The sequence below is a fragment of the Pongo pygmaeus genome, chromosome 12 (genome assembly GCF_028885625.2).
Source record: "Pongo pygmaeus isolate AG05252 chromosome 12, NHGRI_mPonPyg2-v2.0_pri, whole genome shotgun sequence".
Taxonomy (NCBI): Eukaryota; Metazoa; Chordata; class Mammalia; order Primates; family Hominidae; genus Pongo; species Pongo pygmaeus.
Window position 1 is genome coordinate 79,566,221 of NC_072385.2, and position 19,279 is coordinate 79,585,499.

At 43.4% G+C, this 19,279-nt stretch overlaps 1 pseudogene; it reads left to right on the forward strand.

Annotated features, from left to right (window-relative positions):
• Positions 1 to 15,347: 15,347 nt before the first annotated feature.
• LOC129030625 (quinone oxidoreductase-like) lies at positions 15,348 to 16,323 on the forward strand (annotated as a pseudogene).
• The last annotated feature ends 2,956 nt before the right edge of the window (positions 16,324 to 19,279 follow it).

A 19,279-nucleotide genomic window follows, 5' to 3' on the forward strand; every position in this document is an offset into this window, starting at 1 on the left:
TGGGTAGATCATGAGGTCAGGAGATGGAGACCATCCTGGCTAACACGGTGAAACCCCATCTCTACTAAAAATACAAAAAATTAGCCAGGCGTGGTGGCAGGCGCCTGTAGTCTCAGCTACTCGGGAGGCTGAGGCAGGAGAATGGCGTGAACCCAGGAGGCGGAGCTTGCAGTGAGCCGAGATAGCGCCGCTGCACTCCAGCCTGAGCGACACAGCAAGACCCCAACTCAAAAAAAAAAAAAAAAAAAAAAGACACCGAAGGCAGGTGCCTTGACCTTGACTTCTCAGCCTTCAGGACTGTGAGACATAAATTTCTATTGTTTATAAATGACCCAGTCTGTGGTATTTTTAAATAGCAGCACAAACAGACTAAGACAGAGATCTATTAGAACCTTCATTTCTAGAACACTCACTTACATAAAACTCTTCTTTGGGTAATGATGCGTAGTCAAATGTCACTGAGATAACTGCACCCTCATTAGGGTGTGATGAAAATCCAAACAAAGACACGTGAGCACATTGCTTCCAGTTTCTCCCTGTTTGGCCTTAACTCCTGCTTGGTCAGAGAAATTAGAGCCTTATAAATTAGCAAGCCTCTTCTGAATTAAAAAAAAAAAAAGAATGTAACTAATGAATCAAAAAACTAATATATGCACTGTATTGTGTTAGGCATTCATGAGTAGGCAAGGCTACATATTTTTTATGGCACTGGGATGGTTACAGATGTTTAGAGAATGAGACAGCACTGTGAGCTAAGCCAGGCAGCAGTGGCCTCCAAACAGATGTGGAAACTGAGCAGACAGACAAAGCAAAGACCATGAGCATAGATCCCGAATATGCTTAGCATATTTGGAGAATAATTAAGTCAAGCAATTTAGGTGGAACAGGATATTAATACAGGAAAGACTGGAGAAGTAGGTAAGGTCCATCTTACTGTGGCCATAAATGTCAGGCTGGGGCTTATGGCTTGTTCTGAGAGCAATGAGAAACATTTAAAATTCTAGTTAGCTGGGTGTGGTATCTCCCACCCGTAATCCCAGCACTTTGGGAGGCTGAGGTGGGAAAATCACTTGATGCCAGGAGTTTGGAGATCAGCCTGGTCAACATAACAAAACCCCATCTCTCCAAAAATATAATAACAACTCAGTGTAATCTACTCTAAATTACAGAGTACATTACAGCTGGGCCTCTCAAACTGTCACATGCATCTGAAATCACCTGGGATCTTGTTAAAATGCAGATTCTAATTCAGCAGGTTTGGGGCAGAGGCTGAGATTCTGCCGTGTGTGTGTGTGTGTGTGTGTGTGTGAGACAGGGTCTCACTCTGTTGCCCAGGCTGGAGTGTAGTGGCACAATCATGGCTCGCTGAATCCTCCACCTCCCCAGGCTCAGGTGATCCTTACCTCAGCCTCAGGAGTAGCTGGGACTACAGGCACACACCACCATACCTGGCTGACTTTTTGTATTTTTTTTTTTTCCTAAGATGGAGTTTCACTCTTGTTGCCCAGGCTGGAGAACAATGGCACAATCTCGGCTCACCGCAACCTCTGTCTCCCAGGTTCAAGCGATTCTCCTGCCTCAGCCTCCCAAGTAGCTGGGATTACAGGCATGCACCACCACACCTGGCTAATTTTGTATTTTTAGTCGAGACAGTGTTTCTCCATGTTGATCAGGCTGGTCTTGAACTCCCATCCTCACGTGAGCCGCTCGCCTCGGCCTCTCAGAGTGCTTGGGATTACAGCCGTGAGCCACCACACCCGGCCTGTAATTTATTTATTTATCTTTTTTAGCAGAGACAGGCTTTCACTATGTTGCCCAGGCTGATCTCAAACGCCTGACCTCAAGTGATCTGCCTGCCTCAGCCTCCCAAAGTGCTGAGATTACAGGCATGAGCTACCACGCCCAGCAAGACTCTGACTTTCTAACTCACTCCCAGTGATAGCTAGTATACGGCTGCTCCCCAGACCCCACTTTCAGTTGCCAAAGATTAGGATATTGTCCTAAATTCAAGGTATCTACTACAATATAATATTGAAGTAGAAAGAGAAAACACACCAAAAACATGGGGGGCCAGATACAGGGGCTCGCACCAGTAATCTCAGCACTTTGAGAGGCTGAAGTGGGAGGACTGCTTGAGGCCGAGTCCGAGATTGCTGTAAGCCATGATCACACCACTGTACTCCAGCCCAGGGGACAGAGCAAGACCCTGTCTTGAAAGATAAATAAATAAATAAAAAGAAACAAAAAAGAAAAAAAAATTTTTTTTTACAAATTTATTATTATAGTTTGCTCATTTATTTGCAAGGAACAAGCATTTCTCACTCAACCAGCTGAAATAAAAAGAGCTTATTTAAAAAAGGCATAGGGGACGGCTGGGAGCAGTGGCTCAAGCCTGTAATCCCAGCTCTTTGGGAGGCCAAAGTGGGCAGATCCCTTGAGGTCAGGAGTTTGAGACCAGCCTGGCCAATGTGGTGAAACCCTGTCTCTACTAAAAATACAAAAAATTAGCCAGGCCTGGTGCTGGGTGCCAGTAATCTCAGCTACTCGGGAGGCTGAGGCAGGAGAATTGCCTCAACCGGGCAGGTGGAGGTTGCAGTGAGCCGAGTTCGTGCCACTGCAGCCTGGGTGACAAAGTGAGACTTCATCTCAAAAAAAGAAAGAAAGGAAAAAAAAGAAATAAAGTGAAGATAATCCTGACCCTAGCCCCACCCTCATCTTCACTGCAGGAGATGAAGAGGAAGGAAAACCACAGAAACTGAAAGGTTTGAAAGGTTTGCATTCCCCAGCCTGCCCCGCCTGCCTTAATTTTACTGAGTTTCTTTCTTTTTTTTTCAGACGGAGTTTTTTTGCTCTTGTCTGCCAGGCTGGAGTACAACAGTGCGATCTCAGCTCACTGCAACTTCCGCCTCCCAGGTTCAAGCAATTCCCCTGCCTCAGCCTCCTGGGTATCTGGGATTACAAGTGCCCGCCACCACACCCGGCTAATGTTTGTATTTTTAGTGGAGAAGGGGCTTCACCATGTTGGCCAGGCTGGTCTCGAACTCCTGACCTCAAGTGATCTACCCACCTTGGCCTCCCAAAGTGCTGGAATTACAGGTGTGAGTCACCACATCCAGCCTCCACTGAGTTTCTTAAGCCTTCCATTGTAACCACAAATTGTTATCCAGTGTTCCCAGTGTGTCACTTCATTTAGTACGATTTCTCATTTCTCAAGCTGACTACTAACTGAGTTCACTCACCTCTATCTTTTTTTTTTTTCTCTCTTGTAGTGCTTCTCTTTGTCTGGAACTGTTAAATAAACTCTTCATAGAACTTACAGTCAAGGATTTGTATAGAAGTGCAGGCAATAAATAATACATTGGTTAAAGTTTATTAGATGGTGGCCGTGCGCAGTGGCTCCTGCCTGTAATCCCAGCACTTTGGAAGGACGAGGCAGGTGGATCACCTGAGGTCAGGAGTTCAAGACCAGCCTGGCCAACATGATGAAACCCCATCTCTACTAAAAATACAAAATTAGCTGGGCATGGTAGTGCGTGCCTGTAATCCCAGCTACTTGGGAGGCTGAGGCAGGAGAATCGGTTGGACCTGGCAGGCACAGGTTGCAGTGAGCCGAGATTGTGCCACTGCACCCCAGCCTGGGCAACAGAGCAAGACTCTGTCTCAAAAAAAAAAAAAAATATATATATATATATATATACACACACATACACACACACACACACACACACACACATATTAGATGGTGGTAAATGTTATGTTGACCAAAACATGGCAGGGGAAGGGAACAGAAATTGCTAAGGATGTGGAAGCTGGGGGGGGGCAGGGGCAGGTGGGGAGAGTTGAATTTAAAAGGGGCTCAGAGAAAGCCTCCCTGAAAAAGTGACATTTTGAGCAAAACCTTGAAGGGGTGAGGGACCGTGTCATGCATGCAGATAGATATATCTGTGAAATGTGTTTCCTGCGATGACAGTGCACGTCTTGAGGTAAGAGCATCTTGGCATATTCGAGGAACAGCTAAGAGCCGCCGTAACTAGAGCAGAGGGAGAAGGAGAGTGGGAGGTGAGAGGAAAACAGGCCAGAGCACTCAGGGCCTTGTAGGCTACTGTGAACACCAGCTTTCACTCTGAACGAGATGGGAAGCCACTCCAGTGCCAAGAGTGACTTGACCTGGCTTAAGTTTTAATAGGAAAACTCTGGCTGCTAGTTGAGAAAGAGGATAGGGGTAGGAGTGCCAAAGCTGGCCAAGCAACTGGGAGGCTTGGGAAACAACCCGCACCAGACAGAGATGATGGATTAAAGGACTGTAGATCAGACGAGTAACAGAGGAGCTGAGGATAGAGGAGTCACCAGATTCTGGTGACTGACGGCCTCAGTGCTGTACCAAGAGGGACAGTGTCGTGCTTCTAGTCAGCATAGGGAGAGCAGAAAGACAAATACAAAATGCTTTATTGATTGAGACAGGGTCTTGCTCATGCCTAGGCTAGAGTGCAGTAGCACAGTCATGGATCACTGCAGCCTTAACCTCCTGGGCTCAAGTGATCCTCCTACTTCAGCCTCCTGAGCAGCTGAACTACAAGCATGTGCCACCATGCCTGGCTAATATTTATTATTTATTTATTTAGTAGATAGGAGCGAGGTCTTGCTATGTTGCTTAGACTGGTCTTGAACTCCTAAACTCAAGTGATCCCCCACCCCTCAACCTCCCAGAGTACAGGTGTGAGCCACCATGTCCAGCCCGGGAGTATTTTTTGTTGTTTTTGAGATGGAGTCTCGCTCTGTTGCCCAGGTTGGAATGCAGTGGCACAGTCTCAGCTCACTGCAACCTCAACTTCCCAGGTTCAAGTGTTTCTCCCTCCTCAGCCCCCTGAGTAGCTGGGACTACAGGCACACGCCACCATGCCTGGCTAATTTTTGTATTTTTTTTAGTAGAGATGGGGTTTCACCATGTTGGCCAGGCTGGTCTCAAACTCCTGACCTCAAGTGATTCACCCACCTCGGCCTCTCAAAGTGCTGGGATTACAAGTGTGAGCCACTTCACCTGGATCCAGGAGTATTTTAAATCAGAAAGGTTTATAGGTACAGTTCAAGTTAAAAAACTTTCCGAGGTAGACAACCTGAAAGCTAGAAGAGACTTGAAACCATTTAAAACTCAAATCGAATTCTCTGAAAGCATTTATGAATGTGACAAGATAACTTACTGAGCTACTCAAGAAGAAAATGCTCTAGAATGGAGAAACAAAGATTAGATTTAAAAAAAAAATACACCAAAAAAGATATGAATATAAAATGGCTGAAAATACACTGATGTGTCCCAATTTGTCAGAATATCTCTTGTTATTTCTAATAGCAAAGCTTATTGCTAAATGACACAGACCATTTTCCACTAGGGAAAGGGCAATCAGTAGAAATAAAAAGGTTCCCCAAAATGCAAGATACAACATTAAATGTCTGTAACTTTAAAAGAGATTAATAAATGCATATCAGAGTCATCTTCTCCCTATTATTATGAGAGAGAACTACAAAAAGATGCTGTGTATTTGTGGAGGAAAATGTAACACAAATCTAAGAATGGAAGCAAGAGACACTTTTGAAATGTCATCAAACAGTGCCAATGAATATTATTTCTGCTAAAGAACAGCAGGAGAGAGAACGTTTTATTCAAAAATATCTAAGGAAATAAAAATTACATTTAAATGGGATGTGTCAGCAACATCAAAAAAATTTAATGAAAAACAGAAAAGGAGCTCCTGGGAGTGAAAGCATTCTATTTTAATTCTGGGAATAAAAGTGTTATATTATTTCCTGTATATTCTTATAACTGATTACTTGGATATTTAAGCTTGATTCTCAATGCTAAAATGAGACAAGCCAAGGAACAAAGATTTAACAATTTATTGAGACATTTTATTTTACTTTGTTACAACTAGCCAATATTATTAATAATGTGACATGTCTTTTAGCCTTTCTTTGTTCCTCACCTTTCTCTTAAGTAAATAAAGGAGGCATGTGCAGTCCAAAGTGGAGGGAGGGGCCGTGTGTGGTAGTTCAGGTCTGTAATCCTAGCACTTTGGGAAGCCAAGGTAGGCAGATTACCTGAGATCAGGAGTTCGAGACAAGCCTGGGCAACATGGTGAAACCTGGTCTCTAGTAAAAATACAAAAATTAGCCAGCCATAGTGGCGCATGCCAGTAATCCCAGCTACTTGGGAGGCTGAGGCAAACTCTGCTGCCTCAAAAAAAAAAAAAAAAAAAAGAAAGAAAGAAAAAAAGAAACCAAAGTGGAAGAAACGAGAAACGGAGAGATTATAATGGATTACATAGTCTCCTTTGAAATTTAATCCAAACACTAACACCACTCTCTTCTCTTTCCTATCAAAATTTTTAATTTAAAAAAATTTTAATGGGTACATGGTAGGTGTACATATTTATGGGACACATGAGATATTTTGATACAAGCATACGATGTACAATAATCCCATCAGGGTAAATGGCTCATGACTTTTTTTTTTTTTTTTTTTGAGACAGAGTTTAACTCTTGTTGCCCAGACTGGAGTGCAATGGCACAAACTCAGCTCACTGCAACCTCCACCTCCGGGTTCAAGCAATTCTCCTGTCTCGGCCTCCCGAGTAGCTGGGATTACAGGCGCCCACCACCACACCCAACTAATTTTTGTATTTTTAGTAGAGACAGGGTTTCACCATGTTGGCCAGGATGGTCTTGACCTCCTGACTTCCGGTGATCCACCTACCTTGGCCTCCCAAAGTGCTGGGATTACAGGTGTGAGCCACTGCGCCTGACCAGTTCATGACTTTTCGACAGGCTGATCTCACATTTTTTCAGCTTTATTGACTTCTTACCATCCACCTTCCTAGGATATCAAATCTGCTCAGCCTCCAAGATTTTACATGTAAATGCCCATTCCTAGCCATAACCACTTGTTTTATCATTTTTCCCATTCTGCTGAACCTGGTATTTGTTCTCAGAGTAATTTTCAACCAGTAGGACTGGGGTTAAAGCTGCAGATTTTAGGGTCAAACTGCCTGGGTTTAAACTGACGCTGCCCTTCACTAGCTGAGTGGCCAGGGACAGGTTACTGAATTCCTCTTTCCCCTAAATTTCTCAAAGACTTCCTGTGAAGGTTTAAATAGCTAATTCATATAAACCTAGCACAAATTAAGTACATGATAAATGTTAGCCAGTTAGTGTCAGTATTCCATTTATATTCATTTGTCCTCCATGTAGGCTGGTTACTATGCTCATCTTGGTTCTCTCCCATTCCAGTTGATACAAGTCCCTTCCTTTCTTCATGTTTTTCATCCCAGCTCCTGGATTACTTCATGCCTTGATTTCTTCCTGAATCTAACTACACTCTAACTCTAAATCATCAGGGACACTCAGGAATTTATTATTATTATTATTATTATTCGTATTATTAGTATTATTATTATTGAGACAGAGTTTCACTCGTGTCCCCCAGGCTGGTGTGCAGTGGTGCAATCTTGGCTAACTGCAACCTCCACCTCCTGGGTACAAGGGCTTCTCTTGCCTCAGCCTCCCAAGTAGCTGGGATTACAGGTATGTGCCACCATGCCCAGCTAATTTGTTTGTTTGTTTGTTTGTTTGTATTTTTAAGTAGAGACAGGGTTTCATCATGTTGGCCAGGCTGGGCTCAAACACCTGACCTAAGGTGATCTGTCAACCTTGGCCTCCCAAAGTGCTGGGATTACAGGTGTGAGCCACTGCATCCAGCCAGGAATTTTTCAAATAATTAATCTCTGTTTGGCTCCTTATTTCATTCCCCGCAATAGTATTCTAAACCACCCCTACTTTCCTCAAGTCCTCAAATCTTTTGCTGCCGGAAATTTTTTTTGTTGTTGTTTTTTTTTTTTTTGAGATGGAGTCTTGCTCTGTTGCCCAGACTGGAGTGCAGTGGCACGATCTTGGCTCACTGCAACCTCTGCCTCCCAGGTTCAAGCAATTCTCCTGCCTCCTGAGTAGCTAGGATTACAGGTGCCCGCCACCACTCCCGGCTAATTTTTGTATTTTTAGTAGAGACGGGGTTTCACCATGTTGGCCAGGCTGGTCTCGAACTCCTGACCTCATGTGATCTGCCTGCCTCAGCCTCGGAAAGTGCTGGGATTACAGGCATGAGCCACCATGCCCCGCCTGCCTGAAATATTTTTTTGACACAACTTTGTCTCCTACTTCACTGAGAAGACAGAGGCTACCTTGCTAGCAGAGAATGATTCTCCTGTACTCTTCTGTCGTCCACGTAGAAGGAACATTTCTCAGTGGATAGATCACAGGAGTTCACAAGATCAACCTGGACAACATAGCAAAACCCCGTATTTACAAAAACTAATAGTAATAATAATTAGCCAGGCGTGGTGGAATGTGCCCTATAGTCCCAGCTGCTTGGGAGTCTGAGGTGGGAGAATCACTTGAACCTGCCCAATGAATGTAATTCTTGGCCTCTGTGCCTCTGTAGTCACTCTGTCTTAGCAGAAGTGGAGTGATTCGCTTGATTGGTAAACTTGTGTAGAATAAACCAACATTTTCTAATTAGCCTTCAGACTATTCACATAGTCTGGACTTATTTGCTCTCTTCCTGGCCATAAGGTGCACATGAGGCAACCTCTGTCCCTGCAGGGCAAGGGAAACCTGCAGTTTGGAAAGGAAGTATAGCTCTGAAGTCTGAAGACCTCCAACTGGATGAATGTTGAGGAATATTGAGAAATCAAAACCAAAACTCGGAACTTAGAGGAGCTATATAAATTTAGAGGTGTGAGTGGACTTTAGTGTGTAGGCAGAATGTTTTAAGCTTGGCAGCTGCATGGTCTTTGAATAGCTGCAGTCTAGGAAAGAGGCATTAAGCCTCAGAGCACATGGTAGCCTAACCATAGGGAGGGACTGCAGTTTATGGTGGCCTGGTCTACAGGTGAGTGAGTGAAACTGCGTTTGCAAAATTACGACAGTAAGAGAAATTCTAACATAGCTGACTCCATGTTGCTTCTGACCTCTGAGGTGTCCCTGGTCATTCCTGGACATAGGCTGAGCTAACTTTGGGAAGAGTTTAGTTTACAGTTTAACCTTAAAGCAAGGATGATAGTAGCCCTTCCCAAAACTAAATCACCTTTGTTTTTTTGTTTGTTTGTTTTTGTTTGTTTTTTTGAGTCGGAGTCTCACTCTGTCACCCAGGCTGGAGGGCAGGGGCGCGATCTCAGCTCACTGCAACCTCCACCTCCTAGGTTCAAGCCATTCTCCTGCCTCAACCTCCTGAGTACCTGGGATTTCAGGCACACACTACCACACCCAACTAATTTTTGTACTTTTAGTAGAGACAGGGTTTCCTCATGTTGGCCAGGATGGTCTCGAACTACTGACCTCAGGTAATCTGCCTGCCTCAGCATCCCAAAGTGCTGGGATTACAGGTGTGAGCCACCACACCCAGCCAACTTTTGTAAACCTAATGAAAAACCATGAAAGGCTGGCACGGTGGCTCACGCCTGTAATCCCAGGACTTTGGGAGGCCAAGGCGGGTGGATCACAAGGTCAATAGATCAAGACCATCCTGGCCAACATGGTGAAACCCTGTCTCTACTAAAAATACAAAAAATTAGCCAGGCATGGTGGCACATGCCTGTAGTCCCAGCTACTTGGGAGGCTGAGGCAGGAGAATCACTTGAACCCAGGAGGCAGAGGTTGCAGTGAGCCGAGATTGCACCACTGCACTCCAGTCTGGTGACAGAGTGAGACTCCGTCTCAAATAAAAAAAAAAAAAAAGAGAAAAACCATGAAATTAGGATTATGGGAGGGGCCTGAACTTGGCTAAAATGTAGGCATAGTTTCTTTTCTTTTTCTTTCTTTCTTTCTTTTTTTTTTTTTTTTTTTTGGACACAGAGTCTCTCTCTGTTGCCCAGGCTGGAGTGCAGTGGTACAATCTTGGCTCACTGCAACCTCCACCTCCTAGGTTCCGCCTCCTCAGTTCAAGCGATTCTCCTGCCTCAGCCTCCCGAGTAGCTGGGATTATAGGCACATGCCACCATGCCTGGCTAATTTTTGTATTTTTAGTACAGATGGGGTTTCTCCATATTGGCCAGGCTGGTCTTGAACACCTGATCTCAAGTGATCCACCCACCTCGGTCTCCCAAAGTGATGGGATTACAGGTGTGAGCCACCACACCCGGCCAAATGTAGGCAGTTTCTATAACCCTTACTGCTTAGGAGTCATGTGCCAGAAGTCACAATATTTGTGGCTTCCCCAATTGCTCCTACAGATAACATCTCCTATAGATTGTGCACCCTAAGATTGATCTTTTGAGCTGTTTTTCAGACTGACCCCACCTGGACTCCTGACTCTTGACTCAACTAGTCCTGTGGCCCCACCCAGAGGTGGACTCAGCACAGGAGTACCCGTTTCCACGCCCTTAGATTCTATCCCCAACCAATCTGCAGCACCCATTCCCTAGTCCCCTGCCCACCAAACTATCCTTGAAAAAACCTAACCTCTGAGATTTCAAGGAGACTGATTAGAATAACTCCATCTCCTTTGTGGCCAGTCTTGGGTCAATGAAACTCTGTCTACTGCTATAGCATGGTCTCATTGAATTGGTTTTGTCTGCGCAGCAGGCAGGAAGAAACTGTTGGGCGATAACATGAGTGTTTTTACAAAAGTAGGATCTCAGCAAAGGATAGGAGGCCACAAGATTCTCAGCTTAGACACATTACTTGTGAATGGTCTCTGCATCCTCTGGAAGGTGAAGTGAAACAGGCAAACACTGTGCACCCACAAAGGCTAGATAGTGGCAAGATTACATCCTTTGAGGTATTTGTTGCTTGTACACTACAAGCCAAATGCAAGATGACCTTTAGAAAACAAAAGTTCCAACTTTCAATTATTAGTAGCATTCAAGGTAAAGGACTAAATTGCTTTTCTTTATTTTATTTCATTTTTTATAGAGATGGGGTCTGACTATGTTCCCAGGCTGGTCTCAAACTCCTGGGCTCAAGCAATCCTCCTGTCTCTGCCTCCCAAAGTGCTGGGATTATAGACATGAGCCACCACACCTGGCAAGACAAAATTAAGGAACTAAACTTCAGTGTTCTTGGCTTATTCACAGACTCAGAAATAGAAAATAATCTAAGCATTACTGGCAACTTGGTGGCTGTTGATGGGTATGCAGGAATCTTCTGTGCCCTATGAGAATGACACCACCTTTGCAAAATTATGACTGAGACAGTGAAAGAGACCTAACTTAACTGACTCCATCTTGCTTCTAACCTCCAAGCTGTCCTTGTTCATTCCTGAACGCAGGCTAAACTCACTTTGGAGAAACTTAGTTTATAGTTTAAAACAAAGATGATAACAGCCCTTTCCCAAAGCAGACCTCCTTCTTGCCTGGGGACTAGATTACCTTTGTAGGATTAACATGAGCCACAAGATTAAAAATTATGGTTTAGGAGTCATGCAGCTGGAGGCTACAAGATTCTGACCCTCCCTAAACTGCTCCTAAGATCAGTGCTTGAGATATTTTGTAGACCTAACACTTGATGGATCAGTTGCCACCACCCAGATCAATTAACTGGCTCATTTGATCTTGTGGCCCCCACCCAGGAACTGACTCAGCTCAAGAAGACAGCTTCGACTTCCTATGATTTCATCCCTGACCAATCAGCACTCCTGGCTCAATGGCTTCCCCCCACTCACCAAGTTGTCCTTAAACACTCTGCTCCACGAATCCAGGAGACTTATTTGAGTAATAATAAAACGCAGGTCTCCCGCACAGCCGGCTTTGCGTGAATTACTCTTTCCGTATTGCAATTCCCCTGTCATGATGAATCGGCTCTGTCTAGGCAGCAGGCAAGGTGAACCCACTGGGCAGTTACAGGAACATGCCTGAGAAGTTTACAAAATTAAAAAGAAGAGGAAACATAGTGTCTCATGGAACATGTGGCCAAAGTATTGATCCTTGCTAGAGGGTAAAGTCCTAGAAGTACAGACCTTAGAAACATGAACAGCGGTTTCAGAATCTGCCGATAATTATTTTCCAGTGAAACAAATGCAAGGACAAGATGAAAATACTGATGTATATTAGTCTCTGCAAACTAGGAATAGAGGGAAACTTCCTTAACTTGATAAAGAACATCCACAGGCTGGGCCTGGTGGCTCATGCCTATATTTCCAGCATTTTGGGAGGCCAACACAGGAGGATCACTTGAGCTCAGGGGTTCAAAACCTGTTGCCTGGGCAACATGGCAAAACCCCATCTTTACAAAAATTACAAAAATTAGCCAGGCATGGCAGCAGTCCCAGCTACTTGGGAGGCTGAAGTGAGAGGATCACTTAAGCCTTGGAGGTTGAGGCTTGAGGCTGCAGGTGAGCTGTGATCATGCCACTGCACTTCAGTGTGGGTGACAGAGCGAGATGCTGTCTCAAAGACAAATAAAATCCAGAAAAAGTCTACAGGTAGTATCATATTTAATGGTAAAAAAACGAACTTTTCCTGCATCAGTAAAGATGTCTCCTCTCAACACTCCTTTTCAACATCCTTTTAGAAGTCCTACCTAATGCAATAAGACAAGAAAGGGGAATAAAAGGTTGGAAAAAAGAAATAAAACTGTCTTTGTTCATGGATGACATGATTCTCTATGTAGAAAATCTGAAAGCATCAATTTAAAAAAACTTCTAGAACTAATAAGTGATTCTAGCAAGGTTACAGAGTACAGAGTCAACCTACAAAAGTCAATTGCTTTCCTGTATACCAGCAGTGAACAAGTAGAATTTGACATTAGAATCAATACCATTTATATTATCATCCCCAAAATTGGAATACTTAGGTACAAATTCCACAAAATACATACAAGGTATATATAAGAATAACTACAAAACTCTAATGAAAGAAATCTAAGAACTAGGGGTGGCAGGGAGGATGAAGAGGAGTTGGTTAATGTTTATAAAAATACAGATTCAATCCTAAGCCAAAAGAACAAAGGTGGAGGCATCACACTACCTGACTTCAAACTATACTACAAGGCTACAGTAACCAAAACAGCATGGTACTGGTACCAAAACAGAGATATAGATCAATGGAACAGAACAGAGCCGTCAGAAATAATGCCACATATCTACAAGTATCTGATCTTTGACAAACCTGACAAAAACAAAAAATGGGGAAAGGATTCCCTATTTAATAAATGGTGCTGGGAAAACTGGCTAGCCATATGTAGAAAGCTGAAACTGGATCCCTTCCTTACACCGTATACAAAAATCAATTCAAGATGGATTAAAGACTTAAATGTTAGACCTAAAACCATAAAAACCCTATAAGAAAACCTAGGCATTACCATTCAGGACATAGGCATGGGCAAGGACTTCATGTCTAAAACACCAAAAGCAATGGCAACAAAAGCCAAAATTGACAAATGGGATCTAATTAAACTCAAGAGCTTCTGCACAGCAAAAGAAACTACCATCAGAGTGAACAGGCAACCTACAAAATGGGAGAAAATTTTCGCAACCTACTCATCTGACAAAGGGCTAATATCCAGAATCTACAATGAACTCCAACAAATTTACAAGAAAAAAACAAACAACCCCATCAAAAAGTGGGCGAAGGACATGAACAGACACTTTTCAAAAGAAGACATTTATGCAGCCAAAAGACACATGAAAAAATGCTCACCATCTCTGGCCATCAGAGAAATGCAAATCAAAACCGCAATGAGATACCATCTCACACCAGTTAGAATGGCAATCATTAAAAAGTCAGGAAACAACAGGTGCAGGACAGGATGTGGAGAAATAGGAACACTTTTACACTGTTGGTGGGACTGTAAACTAGTTCAACCCTTGTGGAAGTCAGTGTGGCAATTCCTCAGGGATCTAGAACTAGAAATTCCATTCGACCCAGCCATCCCATTACTGGGTATATACCCAAAGGACTATAAATCATGCTTCTATAAAGACACATGCACACGTATGTTTATTGCGGCATTATTCACAATAGCAAAGACTTGGAACCAACCCAAATGTCCAACAATGATAGACTGGATTAAGAAAATGTGGCACATATACACCATGGAATACTATGCAGCCATAAAAAATGATGAGTTCATGTCCTTTGTAGGGACATGGATGAAATTGGAAATCATCATTCTCAGTAAACTATCGCAAGAACAAAAAACCAAACACCGCATATTCTCACTCATAGGTGGGAATTGAACAATGAGAACACATGGACACAGGAAGGGGAACATCACACTTCGGGGACTGTTGTGGGGTGGGGGGAGGGGGGAGGGATAGCACTGGGAGATATACCTAATGCTAGATGACGAGTTGGTGGGTGCAGCGCACCAGCATGGCACATGTATACATATGTAACTTACCTGCACATTGCGCACATGTACCATAAAACCTAAAGTATAATAATAATAAAAGAAAAAAAAAAAAAAGAAAAAAAAAATACAGATAGAGGAAATCAGTTCTAGTATTTGATAGTATGTTAGGGAAATTATGGTTAACAATACTTTATTGTGTGTTTCAAACTAGCTAAAGAAATTGTTACGTTTCCAACACAAAGAAAAGATCAATGTTTGAGGTGATTGACATGCCAATAACCCTGACTTGATCATTCCACACATTGTATACATGTATCAGATATCACATGTGGCCAGGTGTGGTGGCTCATACCTGTCATCCCAGCAATTTGGGAGGCCAAGACAGGAGGATTACTTGAACCCAAGAGCTTGAGACCAGCCTGGACAACATAGTTAGGCTCCATCTCTTAAAAAACAAAACAAAAAAAACCCCACATATACCCCAAAAACACGTACAACTATGTTATATAAATTAAAACTTCTTTAAAAAGGCAAAAGTTGGAGACAGTGTGGCAGGCCTCCTCCTGTGGAATCTGAAGAAGCCTCACAGATGTTATGTTATGTTATGTTATATTATGTTATGTTATGTTATGTTATGTTATGTTATGTTATGTTATGTTACGTTACGTTATGTTATGTTTTTTGAGACGGAGTCTTGCTCTGTTGCCCAGGCTGGAGTGCAGTGGCATGATCTCGGCTCACTGCAACCTCTGCCTCCCGGGTTCAAGGGATTTTCCTGCCTCAGTCTCCCAAGTAGCTGGGATTACACGCACATGAGCCACCACACATGGCTAATTTTTGTATTTTTAGTAGAGATGGTTCACTTTGTTGGTCAGGCTGGTCTCGAGCTCCTGAGCTCGTGACCCACCTGCCTCAGCCTCCCAAACTGCTGGGATTACAGGCCTGAGCCACCACACCTGGCCACCCTCGCAGCTGTTAATTCCCACTCTTGAGTCCCTATCTAGATCACCATGGCGACTGGACAGAAGTTGATGAGAGCCGTTAGAGTTTTTGAATTTGGTGGACCAGAAGTCCTGAAACTGCAGTCGGATATTGCAGTACCAATTCCAAAAGACCATCAGGTTCTAATCAAGGTCTATGCATGTGGTGTCAACCCCATGGAGACATACATTCACTCTGGTACTTATAGTAGAAAACCACCCTTACCCTATACTCCTGGCTCAGATGTGGCTGGGGTGATAGAAGCTGTTAGAGATAATGCATCTGCTTTCAAGAAAGGTGTCTGACAGAGTTTTCACTAGCAGCACAATCTCTGGGGGCTATGCAAAGTACAATCTTGCAGCAGACCACAGTTTACAAACTGCCTGAAAAACTGGACTTTAAACAAGGAGCTGCCATCAGTATTCTGTATTTTAGTGCTTATTGACCTCTAATTCCACAGTGCCCGTGTGGAAGCTGGAGGGTGTTCTGGTTCATGGGGTGAGTGGAGAAGTTGGATTAGCAGCATGCCAAATTGCTAGAGTTTATGGCTTAAAGGTTTTGGGCACTGCTGGTACTGAGGAAGGACAAAAGGTTGTCTTGCAAAATGGAGTCCATTAAGTGTTCAGTCACAGAGAACTTAATTATATTGACAAAATTAAGAAATATGTTGGTGAGAAGGGAATTGACGTAATTATTGAAATGTTAGCTAATGTAAATCTTAGTAAAGATTTGAGTCTTCTGTCACATACAGGATGAGTGATAGTTGTTGGCAACAGAGGTACTATTGAAATAAACCCACGGAACACCATGGCAAAGGAGTCGGGTATAATTGGAGTTACTCTCTTTTCCTCAACAAAGGAGGAATTTCAGCAATATGCAGCCACCCTTCAAGCTGGAATGGAAATTGGTTGGTTGAAACCTGTAATAGGTTCTCAATATCCACTGGAGAAGGTGGCCCAGGCTCATGAAAATATAATTCATGGCAGTGGGGCTACTGGAAAATGATTATTCTCTTATAATGATTAATTATTCCATGGATTTCCTATGTAATTAGAGGTATTCTCTTTCTCCCAGTTGTACTTACCCTATCTTTTCTTTAATTAACATTCGATTCTGTGAGTTTCTTATGTGAAAAAATAAGATTTTTCTTTAGAAAGCAGAGGCAAAAGAGTAAAATTCATTGTATAGCTAGCAATATTTTTTAGGCCATCTGTCTCAAATCTAGGAGTCATCATAGTAGGAAATAGCATGTTAGTGGTCATTTGGCATGAGGGTGCATTCCAGTAATTCTTAATTGATACTTGATTAATTCCATACCTTTGATTAAAACTTGCTAGTTCAAAATAAGACTGCTCAGTTTCCAGCGGTTTTCAAGTCTCTTTACCTTTATAAAGATTCTCTAGTCTCTGATTAGCCATGACTGTATTAGACTTTGAACATTTTCTGGACTAAAAACCTCTATTCTAAACTAATCTCATCTGGATCTATAAGTCCTAGAGAGAGTCTCGTTCTGTCACCCAGGCTGGAGTGGCCTGGCGCGATCGCGGCTCACTGCAACCTCTGCCTCCCAGGTTCAAGTGATTCTCCTGCCTCAGCCTCCCGAGTAGCTGGGATTACAGGCATGCACCACCACACCCAGCTAATTTTTGTATTTTTAGTAGAGACGGGGTTTCGCCATGTTGGCCAGGCTGGTTTCGAACTCCTGACCTCAGGTGATCCACCCACTTCGGTCTCCCAAAGTGCTGGGATTACAGGCGTGACCCACCGTGCCCAGCCCTATAAGTCTTTTGTAAAGGCAAGAATAAATAATGTCCAGGACAATTTATTAGTTTTCTCAGTATTTTCCCAAATATTACAATATTCATTTCATTATTGGTTGGCTGCCAATGAACCCATATGTTCTGTGAGAATAGGAGCTTTATCTCTTTATCTTTCATATAATACATAGTCTCCAAATAGGTAATACTTATCAATTGATTATATTTTCAGAGTAGATTTAGAGTTACCTGTTTGTGTGGTGAGGGTCATATATTTTTGTTGAAATTTGAAATTAATATGCTCACAGATTTGATAAATTAAGAATGATCTGCATTTGTCTCATAACATAATAATGTGTAATAAAATCTATAGAAAATTAAAAACAAAAACAAACAAACAAACAAAAAGCAGCCAGGTGCTGTGACTCACACCTGAAATCCCAGCACTTTGGGAGACCAAGGAGGGTGGATCTCCTGAGGTCAGGAGTTTGAGACCAGCCTGGCCAACATGGTGAAACCCTGTTTCTACTAAAAATACAAAAATTAGCCAGGTGTGGTGGTGCACACCTGTAGTCCCAGCTACTCGGGAGGCTGAGGCAGCAGAATCATTTGAACCTGGGAGGCGGAGGTTGCAGTGAGCCAAGATCGTGCCACTGCACTCCAGCCTGGGCCATAGAGTGAGACCCCGTTTCAGGGAAAAAAAAAAAAGGTCAGGGTGGGAGGATTGCTTGAAGCCAGGAGTTCATGACCAGCCTGGGCAACAAAGTGAGACATCCATTCGCACAAAAAACAAATTAGCTAGGCATAATGGCAGGCACCTGTATTGTACTGTTTGGGAGACTGAGACTGAGGCTGGAGGATCGTTTCAGCCCAAGAGATCAAGGCTGCAGTGAGCTGTTATTGCCCACCGCACTCTAGCCTGGGTGACAAAGCAAGACCCTGTCTGGGAAAACAAAAAGTAAATAAATAAACACATCTAAGAAGAACTAAATAAATAGAGAGAGATACTGACTGGGCACAGTGGCTCAAACTTGTAATCTCAGCACTTTGGAGGGCCGAAGCAGGAGGATCATTTAAGCCCAGAAGTTCAAGCCCAGAAGTTCCGGGCAGCATAGCAAGACACCATCTCTACAAAAAATTAAAAAACTAGAGGCCGGGCACGGTGGCTCATGCCTGTAATCCCAGCACTTTGGGAGGCCGAGGCGGGTGGATCACCTGAGGTCAGGAGTTCTAGACCAGCCTGGCCAACATGGTGAAACCCCGTCTCTACTAAAAATACAAAAATTAGCCAGGCGTGGTAGCAAGAGGCTGTAATCCCAGCTACTCCGGGGGCCGAGGCAGAAGAATCACTTGAACCCAGGAGGCGGAGGTTGCAGTGAGCCGAGATCACACCATTGCACTCCAGCCTTGGGGACAAGAGTGAGACTTCGTCTCAAAAAAAAATTAAAAAATTAGCTGGACGTCGTGGTGCATGCCTGTAGTCCCAGCTACTCAGAAAGCTCAGGTGGGAGGAACACTTGATCCCAGGAGGTTGAGCCTGCAGTGAGCTGTGATCAAGCCACTGCACTGCAACCTGGGTGACAGAATGAGATGAAGTCTCACCACGCCCGGCCTATATATTTTTTAAAGAGAAATACACCATGTTTATGATTAGGAAAACTCAATATTATCAGGATGTCAGTTCTTTCCAACTTGATCTACACATTTAGTGCAATTCCAATCAAAATTCTAGCAAGTTATTTGGTGAATGTCAACCAACTGATTCTAAAGTTTATATGGAGAGGCGAAAGACCCAGGACAGCCAACATAATATTGAGGGAGAAGGACAAGGTCAGAGGACTGACACTACCTGATTTCAAGACTTTACTGTAAAGCTACAGTGATAAAGATGTATAAATGTGTCAAATGAATAAATGAATTGATCTTGATCAATGGAACAGAAAAGAGAAACCATAGGCCTTCAGGCTGGGTGCAGTGGCTGACACCTGTAATCCCAGCACTTTGGGAGGCCACGGTGGGCCGATCACGAGGTCAGGAGATCGAGACCATCCTGGCTAACATTGTGAAACCCTGTCTCTACTAAAAATACAAAAAAATTAGCCAGGCATGGTTGCAGGCGCCTGAAGTCTCAGCTACTTGGGAGGCTGAGGCAGGACAATGGTGTGAACCCGGGAAGCAGAGCTTGCAGTGAGCCAAGATCGTGC